The 19,023-nt window shown below is 36.0% G+C and overlaps 2 long non-coding RNA genes across 2 annotated transcripts in view; one reads left to right on the forward strand and one right to left on the reverse strand.

The window, feature by feature from the left end:
• LOC146444612 (uncharacterized) overlaps nt 1-19,023 on the forward strand; it is a 254,396-nt gene that overhangs the window by 41,001 nt on the left and 194,372 nt on the right. The gene's annotated exons all lie outside the window — the stretch shown is intronic.
• LOC146444613 (uncharacterized) lies at nt 1,763-14,277 on the reverse strand. The gene is made up of 3 exons (XR_014849959.1): nt 14,136-14,277; nt 7,710-7,785; nt 1,763-1,917 (listed from the first exon to the last, which is right to left on the reverse strand). It is a non-coding gene; the product is annotated as an uncharacterized LOC146444613 (long non-coding RNA).

The raw sequence follows: 19,023 nt of genomic DNA on the forward strand, positions 1-19,023 counted from the left end.
GATGAAACCCCTGATCCGCATAAGACAGAGGGAGTGAGTACCCAGCACCGGAGGCTACGAGCTGGGATTTGAGCCAGATAAGGAAGAAGGCCGATAAGATGCAGACCCTGCAGAGGCGGGATAGTTCTTTTTGTGAGGCAATGTCCTGTCTTTCACAACTGGCTCACTTACACAGCTGCTTCTATATTTGCAAACCCTGATCATTCCAAGTCTGTTTCATTCTAATCCGCCCCAAGGGATCTTTAAGCAAGAACCTGAGTTACCCTCTTATATAGGGCAGGGTCATAACACACTGTATCTTAAATTTCCATAAGGGATTATTCTTACACTTTTTTCCTCCCTTTCTTTTCCTGCTACATTCAGCCCCTTAGTACCCATGTTTGAGAAAAGTACTAATCCCACCCATGGGTAATATAAATCTAATAAATGATATCTCTCATGGACTTGTGCAGAAAACCAGTATACTGCTGAATATGTAATTCTCAAAGAATTTTGTGAAAGCAAGATAGCTATCACTATAGAAATACTGAAATCCTTTGTGACATTCAGTGGGGACAAAAGGGGCTTATGTAAAAGAAAAAGAACAGAGATCCTTTTGGAGACTTGTAGACCATTGATATGGTTTGAAATGCTCAGTGTGTCAAACTTATTGATCAAAACATACTAAACAACTATTACATTCTTTGAAAATAACACAAAGACCTTGGTAAAATGTATTGACTGACCTCTTTTACTTTGAAGTCACAGACTGCTTCCTCACCATGCATTGGCTTGCTATTTATTTCCCCTTGTAAGACGTATTGACAACAAACATTAACTCATCAGGACCAGGCCAGTGATACTGAAGTAGGAATGAAACACAAATCTTTATTCCACCAGCCTGTGGTGTGTGTTTATGTGTATTTATGTATCTATCTGTAACTATGTATTTTCACTTTTGAAATAGATTCTAGCCATGCTAACAATTTCTAATTCACTTCATGTGTGCCTCATGCTATACTGTTCTACTCTCAGGTTCTGGCTGCAGCTGAGACTCAGCACATCTATTGGTTTCACCAGGGACCTTTGTGATGTTAACATCTCTTCTTGATTTCTACATAACTACTCTGCTAGGCTGTTAAGAGCAGTCCTCTAGGTTCCCCCTACAGTCACTATAAACAGGCTAAGTCCTCTGAGTTAGTTCCTGACCTGCTGTATAAGCACCCAGCTGTGAGTAAGCATCTGGCAGTGGGTTTTGGATTAAGGGGTAAGATGAAAACCACGTGTAAAAAAAGAGATGAAAGGAAAGGAAAGGAAAGGAAAGGAAAGGAAAGGAAAGGAAAGGAAAGGAAAGGAAAGGAAAGGAAGGAAGGAAGGAAGGAAGGAAGGAAGGAAGGAAGGAAGGAAGGAAGGAAGGAAAGGAAAGGAAAGGAAAGGAAAGGAAAGGAAAGGAAAGGAAAGGAAAGGAAAGGAAAGGAAAGGAAAGGAAAGGAAAGGAAGGAAGGAAGGAAGGAATTCATACACAGGTTTTCCTCCCTGCCCTGCAAACAGGTTTCTCACTTTCTGTGCAAATTAGTTATTATGTGCAATCCTTTCTTAAAAACCTGTCTGGAAATTGGTTGTCTTCAGAGGTCTTTAGTGATCTCGATCCCCTCCCACAATCCATGCCTACTTCTCAGCCTCATTTCTGCGCTTGCACTGTACTGTGTTGTGCTTATTCCCAGAAACAAGAGCAAGGATATTTGTCTAGGAAAAATGCCACTTTTACCTCCACATAGCCCCCTTCTCCAGCCACAACTTATCCTTTCTCACAGAATTGTTATTACCAATGATCCTTGGTTGGCTGCACAGCCATTCAGCGGTCAGCCTCTTATCTTCTGGTATTCTACAAGACTGATCTCCATGCCGTCTCCTTCCAGTGGCTTTATTAAAATTTCCCTATAAAAATGTATCAATAAAAGTGGTAGCAATATATGTAACTTCTAATTAATGTGATGGCATCACAAGGAGTACTTTAAAGACATTAGGCATTAAAATGCAGACCATGATATCTGCTGAACTTTTTTTCATAGGAATCTAGACATAATGGAGCCATGTCTAGCTTTAACCACTCTGCAATTATTTCTTCCAAAGTTAAGAACAAAATGTACTCCATTAACTTTTTTATTTGTTTAAGTTTCTTTTGGCTTAAACAATCACCTATAGGGCTTTTAGCATTAATTTTTACACAACAAATCAATACACAAGATTGTTTCAAAGTTACTATGACATTTTCTGGAGAGTCTAGATTTTCACTAGAGATTGCCTTGCCCTAGGTAGTCTATTTGCTTCTCATCCCAACCTTTATAGATAATCAGTTTCTAGCATTATCATTTTTGTCAGAGTCATTGTTTGTTGGTAGGAGGTTGTTTGTATTTGAACTGTGTCCATTAAATACACAGTTTAGACCTCTTTCTATGTCATAGATGCTTACACAGATTAAACTGCAGCTTGGAAAAATCAGCTGGGTTTGAAACTGAACCTACAGACACAAATTTTGCGAGATATCTAACTAAATGTTTTGCTTCTTTTCCATGTTAAAATGCAAAAAAACTAACTCCTTTTCTGTACTGGTGAAGTGATGAAAGAGATTGTTTTGAAAAACACAGTTGTAGTGAAATGCCATTTACAGCAAAATACTAAAAGTTGAAATATCTTTTCCCTGTGTTGATCTTCAGTTTATTTCTGAAATTCTGGGATTCTTCTTAAACCTGGTGTATCAATACTAACCACAGCAAAGCTGCAGAGATTGTTTTTCTCTCTTGCCTCTGTCATCTCCTCTCTTCCATGACAGAACAGACTTTCGTAAGTAGTACTTTTATAATTATTTTCATTTTTGATAGCTACTCACATTGATAAATGTTACACAGTCAGTGCTAAGAGAAGAACGTGCTTTTAGTGCACAAAGCAAATGAGAAATTACTTCAGAATGAGGGACATATGCAACAATAGAATGAATACATTGTCATCTTGTTCTGTAAAAGGTGTGTTTCCATTTCCAAAATAAATCTCAACATATTAAGTCTAAAAAGATATTCTGCTGCTTTGTGACAGGCTGGTGCAGCAAAGGTATTACTGTCTACAATTCACTTCATGTAAGGATCTGTGGATTCTTATGCATATTAAATTAGCAGATATATTTGAAAAATGACGAAGGGAACTCCTTTAAAGTAGGTTATAGGTGTAATATTTGTAAGCTGCAGCTTTTTGAGAGGGCTGTGTTTGATTTTCTGCTATTACTTGTTTAGATTTCCACACAGTCTATAAGAACTTGGCAGAGAATCAAACCAAGGGTCACATAACAGGAGATATAGATATGCTTAAGGAAAAGGAAGAACAACAAAAGCAGAGGTGTTGTTCCCCTTCATATTTTTCCTCTCATTTTCACTTAAGAGAATTTCCTGAGCTGGATCTTGTTTTTCACATTTTGTCTCCCACAGTGTTGGGGTTTTTTTTGGTCCAACATGGTCTTTTTGAGTGTACATAATTTGTTGCATCCGCAAGGAATTCTGTGCAAGGAATTCACAGGATTACTATCTACTAACTGAAGAAATTATTATAGGGGGTTTTATTTATTTAAATGACACTCTGCCTACCTGAAGATTTGTAAATGTCTTTTTCTCTGGTATACCAATGTATGGCATTCTGCTGTCTGACATCATAGAGCCATTTCTGAGAAATCTTACTGCAGAATTAATTGTGTGCTAAATGGTACAGCTCGGTGTTAGTGTTTGTCACTACTGCTCCGGGATCTCTGTTGATTTCAGAATGTAGCTTAAATGTATATTTCATATTTTTGTTCAATGTGTGGGGTATATTTCTATTTTGGTTTTTGATCATTCATTGGCTGTACATTTTTCTTCTGTTTTACAGAGAATATTTTAAATCCTCAATATGAACATCAACTGCTACCAAAGTGGTTATATTTTTCCTTCTGGGATGCTCTCACAGCTTTGGCTGGCAGAGCTACTGAGAATACATCCTCCTATGCATTCTGAGTCAGAGTAAATTTCCTTACATGTGGCTCAGTAAAGCCTTAATTTAAAAGGCAGTAGAAACCTACCAGTAGAGTGTAGTCAATAAGAAAACCTCAGTTCTCAAACAGATTGAAAAAATTTTCTTTAGTGATCTTTAGAAGAAGCTGCTAGAGAACCTATTACTACAGACTTCCATTTGGGGGGAGCTTTGATGAGAATTGACGTTTTGGGCCAGCACTAAAGATACTGTCATTATTTGTTAACTTAATATTCTCTTGTTATAGGTTAACTTCCATTAAGTGCTTTCTATGCTGTTTTTTTTTACCTCATTAAAATAAAAAAAATTCCAGGAAACATCGAGAATTACAGTACAAATTCATAGATTTCTAAATCTGATTGTCTTTGTTTTGCTAAAGCACTTGGTAAAAATCACTGATGTCTTGCTTCTGAAGGACTGAGTTTTACTGCTGATGGAAAAAAGTATGTACCAATAACATGTGTGATTTCAATACTTTAAGTGCAGGTTTTTATGATTTCAATTTAATGGACTTCATTGACTACAGTGAAAAAGATTCAATGTTAGTTTTCAAGATGCGCTTTACAATGTTAAGAAGTTTTAAAGGAATAAATGAACTGTAAAATGTGAATGTCTGTTAGCCTTGGATTATGCTGCTTGATTAAGATGTTAATAACTGCTGGTCATTTTGAGGTAAAAGCAGGATCATCACTTCAGGTGTATAGAAAGTCAAAAAATGGTGCTTAGTTTTCTATCATACAAAAGGTGTAATACAGAATCTTAATTGATGGTAATTGTGTTTGATTCTAAAAGGCTTTTATAATTTCCATATTGATTAAAAATATTTCTTTTCTTCCTATGCTTTTCTGTTCATTTCTCTTAACTTATATTAACAATTCTAGCAACCAATGTTCCTCTGTAACAGTGGCCTTCAACCTCCTTCAGCCCACAGATCCTAGCAGAATTTTGACTGGACCTAAAAAAGTTAAACCAACTGGCAGTTGGATTAACTGATTGTTTTTCTTACTTGTCTTTTACAGACTCCATTTTTGTACTTCATAAGCTCTTAAAGGTCCATGTAGTGCTATTTTAAAATATCATTTATATCGTCCATAATCAGCTAAATCAAATAATCAAAATCTTTATCAAAATTTCAGTTTCTCTTTCCATGTCTAGGGATACAGAATGAAATCTAATCCCTTTTGTCTCAGTCACAATTTGGAATTAGGGCCTGAATTCACCATGTGCACCTTCTATACATGTACCTTCCATTGCCATCTAGGCTTTGGTATAGTATTCTTCTTGTTTAATTTCCCATAGGATGTAAAGTAATAAAAAGTAGTCTTGGCAAAGAATTGCCTTAACATTAAGTGAGACCTAAAGATGTCTGAAAATAGCTAAAGATCTCAAGAATGCATTTTGTAGTGTGTGATACCTTTGGTGATGTATGCCTTGTGTGATTTGACCAGTGCCAAATGTAGCCCATGTCTGACAAATTCTTGCAGCACTTCTTTTTTTCCATTTCCTAATGTCCTCCATAGAGATTGTGTCCAAACTGCCAACCTCACTCAGAAGGAGAGTGTATTAAATGGCCCACTATGAGCCAAGTAAGTCTGAATGCTTGTTCAGACAAATAAGATTAGCGGCAGATAACATGGATATGTCTGCTGTGCTTCAGAGGGATGATCATCAGGACCATCTTGATATCTAGGGGGCTGGAAACACACTTATGAGAAGACATGATGTTCCTCTGATCATTTGGCAGGTTCTTACACAAGAAAATCTTTCTTTTATATTTTATTCCATTGTATTATATTGTCTTCTATTATATTTTCTATCATTTTAAGTAATTCTCCTCTTTCTGTGTTTCCTCTCATTCTCATATTCGCCTCCAAACCATAATTTACCTTCAGAGAAAACAGAAACAGTTTCCTACAAAACTAATAAAGTGTTGAATTGTTTGGCAATATTTGGTTTGGAGGCAGTACTTTATTATTAAAAAAGAAGGAAGAAAAAAAATACAAAACTTAAATCAATTCACAAGAAATATCTTAAACAAGAACACAGGTTTCAGAAGCATAAAGGTTTTATATCCAAAACTGCAATCTGAAAACCCCATATTCATGTGCCATAGATTTTCATTTTCCTAGTTTCCAGGTATAGTCCTTGGGATGAGCAGAAAACAGACATTTGAACAGGTTTCAGTAGTCTGGAAGTATGAGTCCTGGCATTCATTTCACTCTGTCAAAGAAGCTTTAATGTTTTTCAACCAATCTCCATTTCACAATAGAATATCCAAACCATTCTGGAAGCAGTGAAAAGAATTCACATTTGGCATTGTGCAATATATAATACCTGCTCACTGTAGGCCTGTGAACTTTTCAATGAGACAGATGCATGCTGGTTTATATTGTTTTCTGAAGCATGTGGAACACACCACTGGGTCACCAACTGCTGGCTTCAGTGTCCTAAGATTGATCTATAAAGGCCTTTTTTCTACTCCCTTCTAAAAGATCCCATCCATACATTCAAATGAATAAATAAATAAAAGTGGAATAATTCCAAAATTCTTTCTTAGTGAATGCTTCTACATCTTTTCCCTAAGTGTTCTAGAATATTTACAATATTTCTCTCAATTAAAACACCCACAATATTATACTGTTTAAAATCTCCTGAATGGCACCGCTCTGAGTAACTCTGTATACATTACAAAATGTGGATATCTTCCTTCTGACTCTGGTTTCAACTTTGGTGACAAGATATATAATTATTAGAAGAATAGGTATATTTTGATACCTAAGTATTAATTGTCTCTTTCTAAACAACGGATAAGAAACAGACCCCATTAACTGAAGCATTAACTTGGCTTTGGATTGCTGGTGGAATTTCCAGATGTTCTATCACTTAGCTGTATAATACAGTTAATATAACTTATAGATGTTCAAGACTTTTTTTTTCAAGATGTTTTTTAAGCTCAGGTAACAGATTATGGTCAGCTTTGCTTCATTAAATGTTTTTTTAATTTTTTTAAAGTACTAAGGTAAAAGGCAAAAATACACTATGACAAAATGACCAGATTGTTACTCCTACATAATGTTATGACAACTCTATAGGGGGAAATTTTCCTGGGATGCATATTTATCTATCTTTTACTCTTACAGTTAAATGCTTTTGTTGTGTTGTTACATGCTCAGAAATCCTGTGCTGTGTTGCATCACAGGATCATGAGAGCACAATAGTTTATTAATGTACCATAAGGAACAGTCCAATGATGTTTGTCAACTGTAACTAAAAAGAATAAAACATGTTTTTTTTCATGTCTACATGATCAATGTGAGAAAAGTCCAAGTCAGTGGTAACAAGCAGGTATCCATAAGTACCCATACTGTAATGAGAGCTCTCCTTTATTGCAGCATTGCTGACAAGCTAAACCTCAAGGCAGGAAGGGTGAAAAAAGGAAGAAAAAAAAGCAATTCTAGTTATTCTAGTATTTTTTTCCATGTCAGACTGTGGAAACCACTGCTCAGCCTCGAGAAAGGCCTAATAAGTATTTGTTACCATTCCCCACAAAGAGCAAAAGACAGATGAGGGGAGAGAGGAGAGAGAAAAGAAAAACCACAAATCATCCCTCACATTTTTTGGCCAAGTCCTAGCACAAATTAAAATGGTGAAAAAAAAAAAAAAAGAAGACTTCTAACCTCTCCTTTCAGGGATTAAGCAGTGTTCTGCACACGTTGTCTGTTCCTCTTTCTTCTAGATTCCCCTCTACACTTGCTAGAAAGATGAAAGTAAAGGAACGATTTGTGCTGGTTTAGAGCTCATGTGAAAACTTTTATTGCCCTTATTCCCATCAGGCAGCATGCTCAAAGTTACTGTATATAAACCTTGTGACTTTCTAAACATCAGAACAAGACACAGAAACTGGTAAAACCTTTGGCACTCCATTCTGGAGACTCTTTGCAGCACTTTTGAAGAAATTGACTGCTTTTGTTTCCTTAGATTTGAAATAGATTTCTTAGGTGGTGGAATATAAGTGTAGTTTAAAGTCAGGAAAGAGCAATACCAAAGTGAAAATTTCAGCTCTAGAAGCATCTTCAAAATAGATTTGGTTAATAAATGCATCTTTAATTAATTAGCAGTTCAGAGATATCTAAGGATTTCGTCTTCACTTTTTTTTCTGTTTTTGCCCATGCTATGTGGTTACAGCAAAATTATTACGAAGTCTATTTCTTCTAGCTTTAGTAATACCATAGGGACTAAATATGATGAAAAGTTTTGGAGGCTGATCCACCTGATATTAGGATATTTATTTTAGGTTGTGTTTATCATGGGGCAAATAAGAATCCTGGTGCACCTTGAAGGCTTTTTCCCTGTTTCTCAGACGAAAGAATTTGTTAGATAACATGTCAATTCTCATCCAAGCATTTTATTTCAGTTGAAATTTAAAAAAAAGAGCAAGGAGAGAGAATGTTTACCATTCACTGTTGAACTTCATGTTATCCATTAATGACCATGATCTGCCTAGAGAAATTTATTTGCTTTTACCTCTTTTCTGTTTCTAAATGAGGTTAAGGAAATTATTCCTAAAACAGTGACTTTTTAAGATCATTGCCTTTAAACCTTTATAAATTACAGAAGATATTTATAGAAAAACTCTATTTTAGTGGTTTCTTTTTAAATAAGTCTGTTACTAATAATTTCTTATTGCCTTAGTAATACATTTTCTACCATGTTAAACATGAGGTAATTCAGTGACCAAGGAACACTGTGACGGTGGCCCTGGCTTCCCTGGATCAGCCCAGTCCGTGGGCTGAGCGGAAGACACCACCGTGGGCCTGAGTGCCCCCAGGCCTGAAGCTGGGTGGTCTCGCCCGGGGCGTGGAAGTGGGCTCAGTCCCCTCCTTCCTTTCTCCCCTTTTGGTATGGGTTCTGGAAAGTTCTCCTTTGTCTTGTAGCTTGTTGATCCCCAGTTGGTTGATTGTCTGTATAATCCCACCCCTCATGACTCCCGATTGTATGGCATTCCTGTCAATCTTGTATCCCGATCACCGCATTGGTTTCCCCAGTTTTCTCCACCCCCTTTCTGTTCCCCTTAAAACCCCTTGTCCTGGGAGGTTCGGGGCCATTTTGTTGGGGTCCGTCCTCCCCTCCTTCGTTCAGCCCTCAATAAATTTTCTTCTGCCTCAACAAAACGGACTGCCTCTCCTTCTGCGCGAAAGCTGGCTCTTGGTTGCCACCGCCACCTGCGGAATTCCGCCTCTCCGGCACTGCCCCCCAGCAGTTGTCTCCCGCCTCTCCGAACTCGGCCTGCAGGAAAGGCCCACGCGCTGCTACAGAACACTTAACAGATTCACTAGTCCTCTTAAAATGGAAGCAATGGATTCCCAATCACTGAAACTTGTTAAAGATGTGAACTTGAAGAAAAGGCCACAGGTGAAAATAAACCACAAAGAGTATTGCATGTACCAATTCTACAAAATTATTTGCCCCAGAAAATGTTATAGTAACTGCAGTTATACCTTTTCTAGTATACTGTTTTAATGACAATGCACTTTTTCTTCTCCTTTGATTAGAGACATGCTTCTGCCACCACCTGAACAATTTTTTTGCTTACAAGCTGATGTTTTTCTCTTCTGTTTATAGAAAGATCAGAGATATAAATTGTGGATATAATAGAGCTTTGAATCCTATTTCTTCTGGAAAAAAAAAAGTATCTGCACAAAGAAATCTTGCTAGTATATTTATTGTTATAGTCAATTAATGAATGATCACTTTTTTTTTCTGATTCTCCATGAATAGATTTTAGAGTATCTGCCTCACTTAGGAAGTACACTTTTACTCCATAATTTTTGTAGGTCTTTGAACTAGACTTCTCCTAATTTATTTTAAAACAATTTGAGCTGATAGCATTTGTACATATATCATGTGGCATTAATCACTGCTTCATTACTGCTGATTTATTGAAGGGAATACGACCATCAGTCCATTTAATTAGAAATTTACCAAATAAAATGCAAAATTATATGGTGTCCTGGTGAGGGCAGCAAAACATTCAACATACATGCTCTTAATAAGCCAGTTGCTTTTCTATGCAAACTAATTCTGAAATTGCAAATGTGAGAAATGTATGCCCTTTGATTTAGCAATATAAGCTAGGAAGATGCATTTTTCCATCTTTTTTTTCAGTCACTGTCTGTGTTTGTCTAATATTAATGATAAAACTTATTATATTTTTTTTCTTTAAACTTACATCCCAAATCATAATGTATATGCAGATGAAAACAGATTCAGTATTATCTCAAAGGACAGTGGAAAATTTGGAAGTAACTTGATTTCCTTCTTATGGCTTGATATATACTATTAAAAAATATATGATCTATTTTGGCTTATCTCCTACAAAACCACTCTATAATTTCTTGATTTAGAATAACTGTTAAAGTAATTCTTTGAAAAATAACTCTGATTTCCTGAAAAAGATAAAATTAGGAAGTGTACTGAAAGTAAATCTCAAGACCTAAATAAGTAAGTAAATAAGCAAATATGTAAGGATAAATTTACTCATCTTCTCTCCTTTTAGTGATTCTTCCAATACCTCAAACCATAACTTTTTAGTTTGGGTAGAAACAACTATCCAAAATGGAAGTTCGCTCCCAGTTGACAAATATTTAGTATTATGTAAACTTAAATGAATAGTTGCCTGGTTTTTTTACACTTGAAATGGAAAAAAAGTGAACTATATACCTAGACTTTGTAAATGTCTATTCATATTGCTCATATGCACTAAATTTGGCTTCCTTTTTGCCTGATTTCTCTCAAAAACTGTGATACATATGATGAAAAAAAATGGCTTACATGATCTGCTTTTCTTAAAAGGAAAAATAATGTTATGTTTCATGCTGAGCAATAAGCAAGGAATATTTTTAGAGAAAATATAGGATGCAATTATTGTTAAACATATCTGTTAGGCTTATATTTGGAATTATTTCCAACCTTCAACCTCAAACTAACCTAGAATATGAATTGCACTTTACGTTTAAAAAAAAAATTGTTAAACCTATTTTTAGTTGTATATTTTTAAATATTTAAAACATTCAGCTTCAAACTAACTTAGAGTATGAATTGCACTTTATGTTTCAAATCTGTCTGTAGCTTTGTGTGATGTAAATGTTTTGACTTTTTAGGATGTGTGTTCTGTTTAGGAGGAAAAGAAACTGGTTCAGATTTTTAAAAGTATAAAAAAAAGAAAAAATGTAAGCTTTGGTTTCACACATACAAAACAGTCAGCAATTTAAAATAATACATGGTTATTCAGTTCTTAAAATGTCACTGTGTAGAGGATTACTTGAATATCTATTGCAAGGTTACTTCTTTTACCTCTTTTTTAATTTTGTTGCTGTTGTTTATCTAGAATTACAAATATTATTATTATATAACACTCCTGAGGTTATTGTTTGTAAGGATGAAGAGGAATAACTGAAATATATTTCTTAAAGATATACAGGTGTAAAGGTGTAAATCTGAAAACACATTGCACTTTTTCAAAGTTATTTTTTAAGTACTACACAACATACTTCTTAAAAAAGTATATTCATATTATTTGAAGAATTAAGATATTAATATTATACCTATATAAGTGAATAAGTAACCTGATATAAACAAGATCAACTTTTGACTCGTATGGGCCAATCTGCTGTCTTTCAAAATAAGTGGCAGGTAAAATCGTGCAGATTAGCTGCTTGGCATCATATTAAAAATAAAAATTGTATTTTTTCTGACTAGTTTCCTAATCATGCAATCATTTACCTAAAATTTCTAGCTGTGGAGCTTTCAGGGAAAAAAAAAAGAGAGAGAACTTATTAAATCTAACTAACTTTTAATATTAAAAGAAATTGCATATTTTAAAATACAAATGAACAACAACAACAAAAAATTTAAGAGATTTCATGAGTACAGGCGTATAATCCCCACATAGGAGTAGAGTTCTGTCAAAGAGTATCATTCATCCTTCTGTTCAGACTGTTGGTGCTGATGGTTGTACTTGCTCTCTCATAAAACAAAGAGCAAATGAAGAGAAGGAGTTCAGGATAGCCTGTGTGTTAGAACTTCTCTGTGGAAAAGAAGACAAAGACTTAGCAGAGGATTTTTTGACGTGGTGCTGCTCTGTGTTCTTCAGTGAAGGATTTCAGAGAGGTGAGGGAATTAAAGGGATCAAGGTGTGTTTAGAGAGGACAGAAACTTAGTTGTAGAGGCCTTATTTGCCTTTTGATTTTTTGCAGCTGTAGTCTTCAGACCAAGGAGAATAGTGTGAGGAAACAAAGAAGAAAAAAGAGAAATGGAAAGATAAATTCTGCTAATGAAGCCGGAGTTTCTATTTGTGAGAAGTAATAAATCTCATTTCACCTCCCAGTCCTTTCTTTGCTTTTTTCCCCTATTGCAGTCAGCGGTCAAGACTTCAAGCTAGCTTTGTGGATTTGAGGAAGACTGAATGAAAAGGAAAAAGTAAAAGAAAATTTGTCGTTGTGGAACATGAGAGAAAAAGGAATTTGATTATTTCTATCCAAACTAAAGGAGGGATTGAAAATTATAAAAAGCCATAAAAAGACCTCTAAAATACTGAAAACAAACAAAATTCCTTCCTTCCTTCCTTCCTTCCTTCCTTCCTTCCTTCCTTCCTTCCTTCCTTCCTTCCTTCCTTCCTTCCTTCCTTCCTTCCTTCCTTCCGTCCTTCCTTCCTTCCTTCCTTCCTTCCTTCCTTCCTTCCTTCCTTCCTTCCTTCCTTCCTTCCTTCCTTCCTTCCTTCCTTCCTTCCTTCCTTCCTTCCTTCCTTCCTTCCTTCCTTCCTTCCTTCCTTCCTTCCTTCCTTCCTTCCTTCCTTCCTTCCTTCCTTCCTTCCTTCCTTCCTTCCCTTCCTTCCTTCCTTCCTTCCTTCCTTCCTTCCTTCCTTCCTTCCTTCCTTCCTTCTTTCCTTCCTTCCTTCCTTCCTTCCTTCCTTCCTTCCTCCTTCTCTCTTCTCTTCCTTCCTTCCTTCCTTCCTTCTTTTTCTTTTCTTTCTTTCTTTCTTTCTTTCTTTCTTCCTTTCCCTTCCTTCCTTCCTTCCTTCCTTCCTTCCTTCCTTCCTTCCTTCCTTCCTTCCTTCCTTCCTTCCTTCCTTCCTTCCTTCCTTCCTTCTGAAGGGACTCAAGGCAGGCCAAGCTGGAATCATGTTGATACATTAATCTTTACCGATAGAAATAAGAAATATATTTACAACCATGAGATCTACATGCAGAGCTATCCTATTACTTCTTCCAGAATGCAAACCTTTTTTTCAAGAGTTGTGGAACTGCCTCAGGCTGGGATTTGTGGATGATATGTACAGTGATAGATGTCAGAAGTCCTAACCCTACAATTCATGCTGGGATTTGACTTTCTCCCTATGTCCCTCTTGACAAGATTAAATTGAGCATGCTCAGCTGGAGAGAACTGGAGCTAAAAACCAGAGCATAGCAATTACTGTTCTGTGGCCTGTGATGGTAACTAACCTTGCTAATGACAATGGCACATGCTCTTCTTGAGATCTACTTGACAGAATAGATGTCCCAGGAAAATTGAAACATGGGTACTCTAGATAAAGTCATTTTATTAAAATAATTTGCACATTTCTTTACTTCACAGTCACCGGGTATTATGATATCTATATTTAGGTTTTCATTAGCATCCTTGAGGAAGTAAATATTCCTTCAACTCAGATGATTAATCTCTGCTTGTTTTTGGCCTACCTTCTCACTCTACTTTTTAATAAAAAATACCCAGCTTAATTTTGTCCAAACTGCATGCTTTACACTCCAGTACCTTGCTAATAAGAAGAAATGTTTATCTCTCCCCCAGCCTTCCTATATTTGCATTGATGAGTGGTGTTTTACAGATCTTTTGGCTATCATTTTCACTGAAAGATAAGGGTTTTAACTTCAAATATAAATTTGTGTATAATCAGCTCCTTGTATTTTCTTAAATTTTAAAAATTTATTTTACTGTATGTAAATATGCATATAAGATAAAGCAAATGTATCCACACACTAGCATGTAAAAAATATACAGAAGAAAATATAACTAAACACTTTGAACTGAGAACTGTCTTGGATTACCTTTGGATTTAACAATACAAATATCCTGTCTGAAAATCACGTACAAAGAATCCAAATTATTCTGGACTGAATATTATTCTGGGTGAATATTTTCACAGAATCATAAGGAAGAAGAGTGCTAGATCTTATTCCTACAGGAAACAGACATATGCATAGATGTTATGTTACCTAGCAACGTAGGGCCTTGTCTGTTATTTACTCCATTTCTCCCATCTTACTATAGTCAGTGAGGGAAATATGACACACTTTAGGTGTTCTGAGTCCTTAATCTCTGGTTCAGCAGGTCAGGAACAAAATGGAAAATGTGTAGTTGTATATTTGGTTCTGGATAAATACTACAAAAGGCTTACCTCCCCGCACATGGCAAGAACCAGTTCCTATTGTTAGCTAGTATTTCACAGGAGTCAAAAATGTGTTAAACTCTTTACAGACTACATGAGGAAGAAAAAAACAAAAGTCAAAACAAAAATAATTTTAAACCCTACAATCCCAACTGTTGTAATTAAAGCCAGTAATTTACAAAAGGTTGTACTGAAGTGACAGCATGGAACAACAGTGTCTTTTTTTCAGTCTTACAACACAATCCATATCATAGGGGATGCACTTGTAAAGAAAGCTATTAATGTTAGAAAACTTGTCAGAGAGTCATAACAGACACAATTAGGAAAAAATATGCCTACATTTTTCTTTCATAAATACAGGTATGCTTCCATAGCTCTGACATTGCACAGTTTTCTTTCTAAGCAAAGATCAATCACTAACCTGTAAGAAGAAAGTACAAGGAGGTTATGATCCAAAACTTTTTAATATAAAGCCTTTTTTTGTGAGCTGGCTAGTGTATGCTTGGTGTAGAATTTCAGGAAATTCTCATTTCTACATTCCCACATGCCTCTATCTGTGGCTGTCTTCTGGATGTCAGGGTTTTTTTCCCATGCTGAAAAAGAGGATCAATCCCTCTGTTATTTTGGGTCTCCTGAGGATACCGATGTGGTTTTGGTGGCTTCCAGAGAATCTTGAAAACTCTCTAATCTTTTACATAGTGGAAAGCTATCCACAGGCAAAGACTTCAGACTGACTATACCTGTCATTAATGGAAAAATCCCAGTGATTTTGTGTATACATGGTGTGCCTTTAGGGCCTGAACTGCCATGTATGTGAATCTTCTGTTCAGGACCATTTTTTTATTGCTGCTGCTGAACAAAAGCTTCTAGAAAGTGGTCCATATATTCCTCAGATATCCTGTAGGACAGCATACTGATACATGTCTATTTTTTGGGTCCTGACTCAGGCATGTTTAATCAGCAGAAGGGTTAAAATATAATGGCTACACTGGGCTATTTAGGGTCTTTAATCCTTTCAAAGGCACTGTAGTAAGTACAGGTGTATTTTATGGCATTGTGTACAAGTGCAGCAAAGCTTATCTGAAGCTGGAAGTTCAGGATGTGTTTTAAATGCCTGAGAAAATATGGGGCTCACTGAACTCAAGGACTGCCTGAGGAATAAGTCACTACTGAGCCCTGAGAAAGAACAACTAGCATAAAACGGTTTGCAAAAACTTTAATAGGAGAGCAGAGCAGCTTTGTCACACTGGTAGATGATGCTGAACAGCAAGAGAAAATGGGTTATTCACGAAACCAGCAACGGAATTGAACCAGATCAATAGCCAAAACTCCTACCTACCTCATGAAACCAAAGTATATATTTATTTAAATAACTTCTATTCAGGTTAAAAAGCAAAAATTTTGAATATTTCTTTTCCCAAAGAAAACAGAGTGCTTTTCTGTATTTGTAATCTTTTATAGTAGTTTAATTCTTGTGTGTGTTTCTATATGCAATTCAAAGCAAAATAATTTTGGAATGAAAATTTAAACTTTTCGTTGAGAAATCTCACACTAGGATTTTAAGGTTTAGAAGTCTGATTCTTAAACAACTTTTTATTTCCTCTAAATTAAATACTGCATGTATCAACATATTAATTATTTGTTGTCAAATTAATGTTTTCTAATTGAAAACTCTCAGGAATTTTATTTCCCAAGTGCAACTTGTCATGAGACACTGAGCTTCTGGCTCTGGCAAACTATTTCCAGGGGACTTCTGGAAGCAGTGATATCACACTTCTATCACTGCTGCTCTCTGGTGAGTGTAAACCCTAAGTACTCAATAAGCAAAAATAATAAAACTACTGAAAATGGCTAATACCTGCATCAGAGATCTTCACTGCCTTATCTTTTAACATTAATGTCTTCACTATTCCTTTTCTCTCTTTCTTGTTATAACATCTTACCTCCCTCATCAGTGAAAAAACCAAGGAAGATAATTCTGCCAGGTACAGAATGCCTTTGATTCATGTTAAATTGAGGAGAATGAGATCACACAGCAAATCTGAGCAGCTACTTAAGTGACACGGAGGTCCTGTGTACTTTGGAGAGTCAAGCATTGATGTAGCTGCAGTTCCACAGCTCATTTTCTGAAAGGTAGGTTTTCAGATCAGGAGAAACAATGGCGATAAGATCTTGTTTTGCTGTACCACTGCAGCTCCGCCAATGCCTGCAATCAGGGCAATTCATGAATGTGAAACCTAAAGCCAAGTGACAATGCTTTGGTTCTTCCACAGTACGTAAGAAATTATATTTATATTTATTTCCTAGTAGTAACAAGCTTTTCTTGACACCTTTGATCTTTTTTTTTTTTTTTTCTTTTTAATTAGAAGCAGCGTTTTATGTTGCATGTTTCCTTTTTTAAAGTGTTCTGGATTACTGCTGAAAAATTCCTCCTGTAGTACTGTCATACGAATTGGTAGCCCAGGAGGAACTGAAAGAAGCAGTTTAGCAAAAGCAATCAAAATTCCTACAATCCAGGAAATAGAAGGCGAAAGAACTCAAAACAAATGCACTAAAAATCCACAGTGGCAATTAGAGAAGATGGCAATAAAAGGCAAGAATTATGAGTATCTGTATCCCTGTAGGAGGCCTAAATTTTCGTCAGCTGTCCTACTATATTTTAATTTTTTTCAGTAAGACATTTTGGCAAATCCTTACTATATTGGAAGGATAGGACCTTTCAGAAGGTAATTTTTTCTCAATTTTTTCACAAGAATACTATTTTGTGGAGTGGACAGTTAATTAAAATAATTGAAAATTACATTTAATTTTCGGGAAATATGAAATTAAAAAGAAAGTAAACTCTGATTATTCTGCGAATTGAGAAGCATAACATTACCCTCAGTTACAGTAATGTGATCAATTCCTACAATATGATGGATTATTGTTCAATATTTCAGATAAAGATCAGCTGATAAACTTTTTAATTGTGCAATTTAACTGAGCAACATTTACCAGAGTCCTGCAAATAAAATCAATATTCTCTGTGCAGTTAGTTGGTAGAAGTTGGGAGCAGACGAATCCGTGTTCAGCCCCAGCTAGTGAAGGTAATATTGTGTGGATATTGGCTTCTTACTACTACTGTTACCAATATTGATCTTGGCTAACCACTGCAGTACACTGAAATCAATTCAGCTACATTCCTTGGAGTCACCTAAAACCAGAGCACTCCATTGTTGAATCAAGTCCATTGACTTGAGATAGCTTTATTTGCACTGGAATGTTAACAAGACACAGAGATAACACTTGAATGCTAACACATCACAGAGACAAATAGGGGTATTCCCCCTTCCCATGACTCAGAAGCACACACAGAAGGAATCTGGTGGGGGTTTTGCTGGAAATAATAGGATCTGAAGGAAAATAAATCCTTTCCTCTATGTAGTTTCTTTTACACCCTAGAGGCAGGGAGTGTAGGAATACGAGGGTCTACATATGAACTGATTTAACTGCAGAAGTATCATCATTAACCTGAACCAGCCCTGGCTGGTTCTGGGTTTGGTGTGACTTGGTGACAGGGATGTGCTATTTAACTTGAGGTACCTCATACAAAACAGAGGGTATTTTGTAGATGAAGACCTAAAACATCCAGCATGTGAACATCCAGTGAGTATGTATTGCCATGAAGTTAGAGCATGACCACAATACGTCCTATCTCTGTTCATTAGCACAGTTTAAATGTTGCTGCTGTTTATGGCACTTCGCAGTAGCAAGAGTAATGACAGTTAAGGAGTCACTGAAAATCGTCTGCTTTGGATTGGTTTAGCTCTTAGAGAGTCATGCATTTGGTCTGCACAGTCTTCTATACTTTGCTAGTGAATCAAACTGTCAGATAAGAAAGTGAGATAGCCCTAAGTCCCTACTCCTGTGCCAGGAGGTAACCCCATAAATTTACTTCTAGTAAAGCAGTAGAGATCTGCCTTCGCTAAAATTTGATGGTGGTAGAGTTGATAGATCTCCCTATTGAAAATACATTATTTTGGACAATTAGGGTTTAATCTAAGGTAGAGTTGAGGGACTATTATTTATGCTTTTGTATTTTATAAACCTGCACATATTTGTATCACATTTTTCGTTATTGTGAATTTACATACATCAGATGCTTGAATATACATATGTATATATAAATTCATAGATAAATACAAATATATACATAGGTGTATTTAGCTATATATATGCATATACAAAAGACAATCTGGCGAGTTGCTGTGTGGCCTACTAACAAACATGTTTGGTTGCTTTGTTCCTAAAATAGCAGTTTCTTTTGTTCTGCTGTGCCAAGATCCTTCCTTCATTCACTAATCCACCTTGATCTGTGTCATAAATCCAACAGGATGAAGAGAATATTGTACTGGAAATAATGCAGACTACAGAATTAAACCACCAGAAGAAAAGAAAACTCAACCCTCTTGGAAAAAAACAGCCTTCCTAGATAAATGTCTTTTTGTTGTTTTTGTTGTTTTGGTTTGGTTTTTTTCCCCATTGTTCCACTTTAGTGGCTGTTTAAT

This window comes from Lichenostomus cassidix, chromosome 1 (assembly GCF_008360975.1).
Source record: "Lichenostomus cassidix isolate B80296 chromosome 1, HeHo_3.0, whole genome shotgun sequence".
NCBI classification, from domain to species: domain Eukaryota; kingdom Metazoa; phylum Chordata; class Aves; order Passeriformes; family Meliphagidae; genus Lichenostomus; species Lichenostomus cassidix.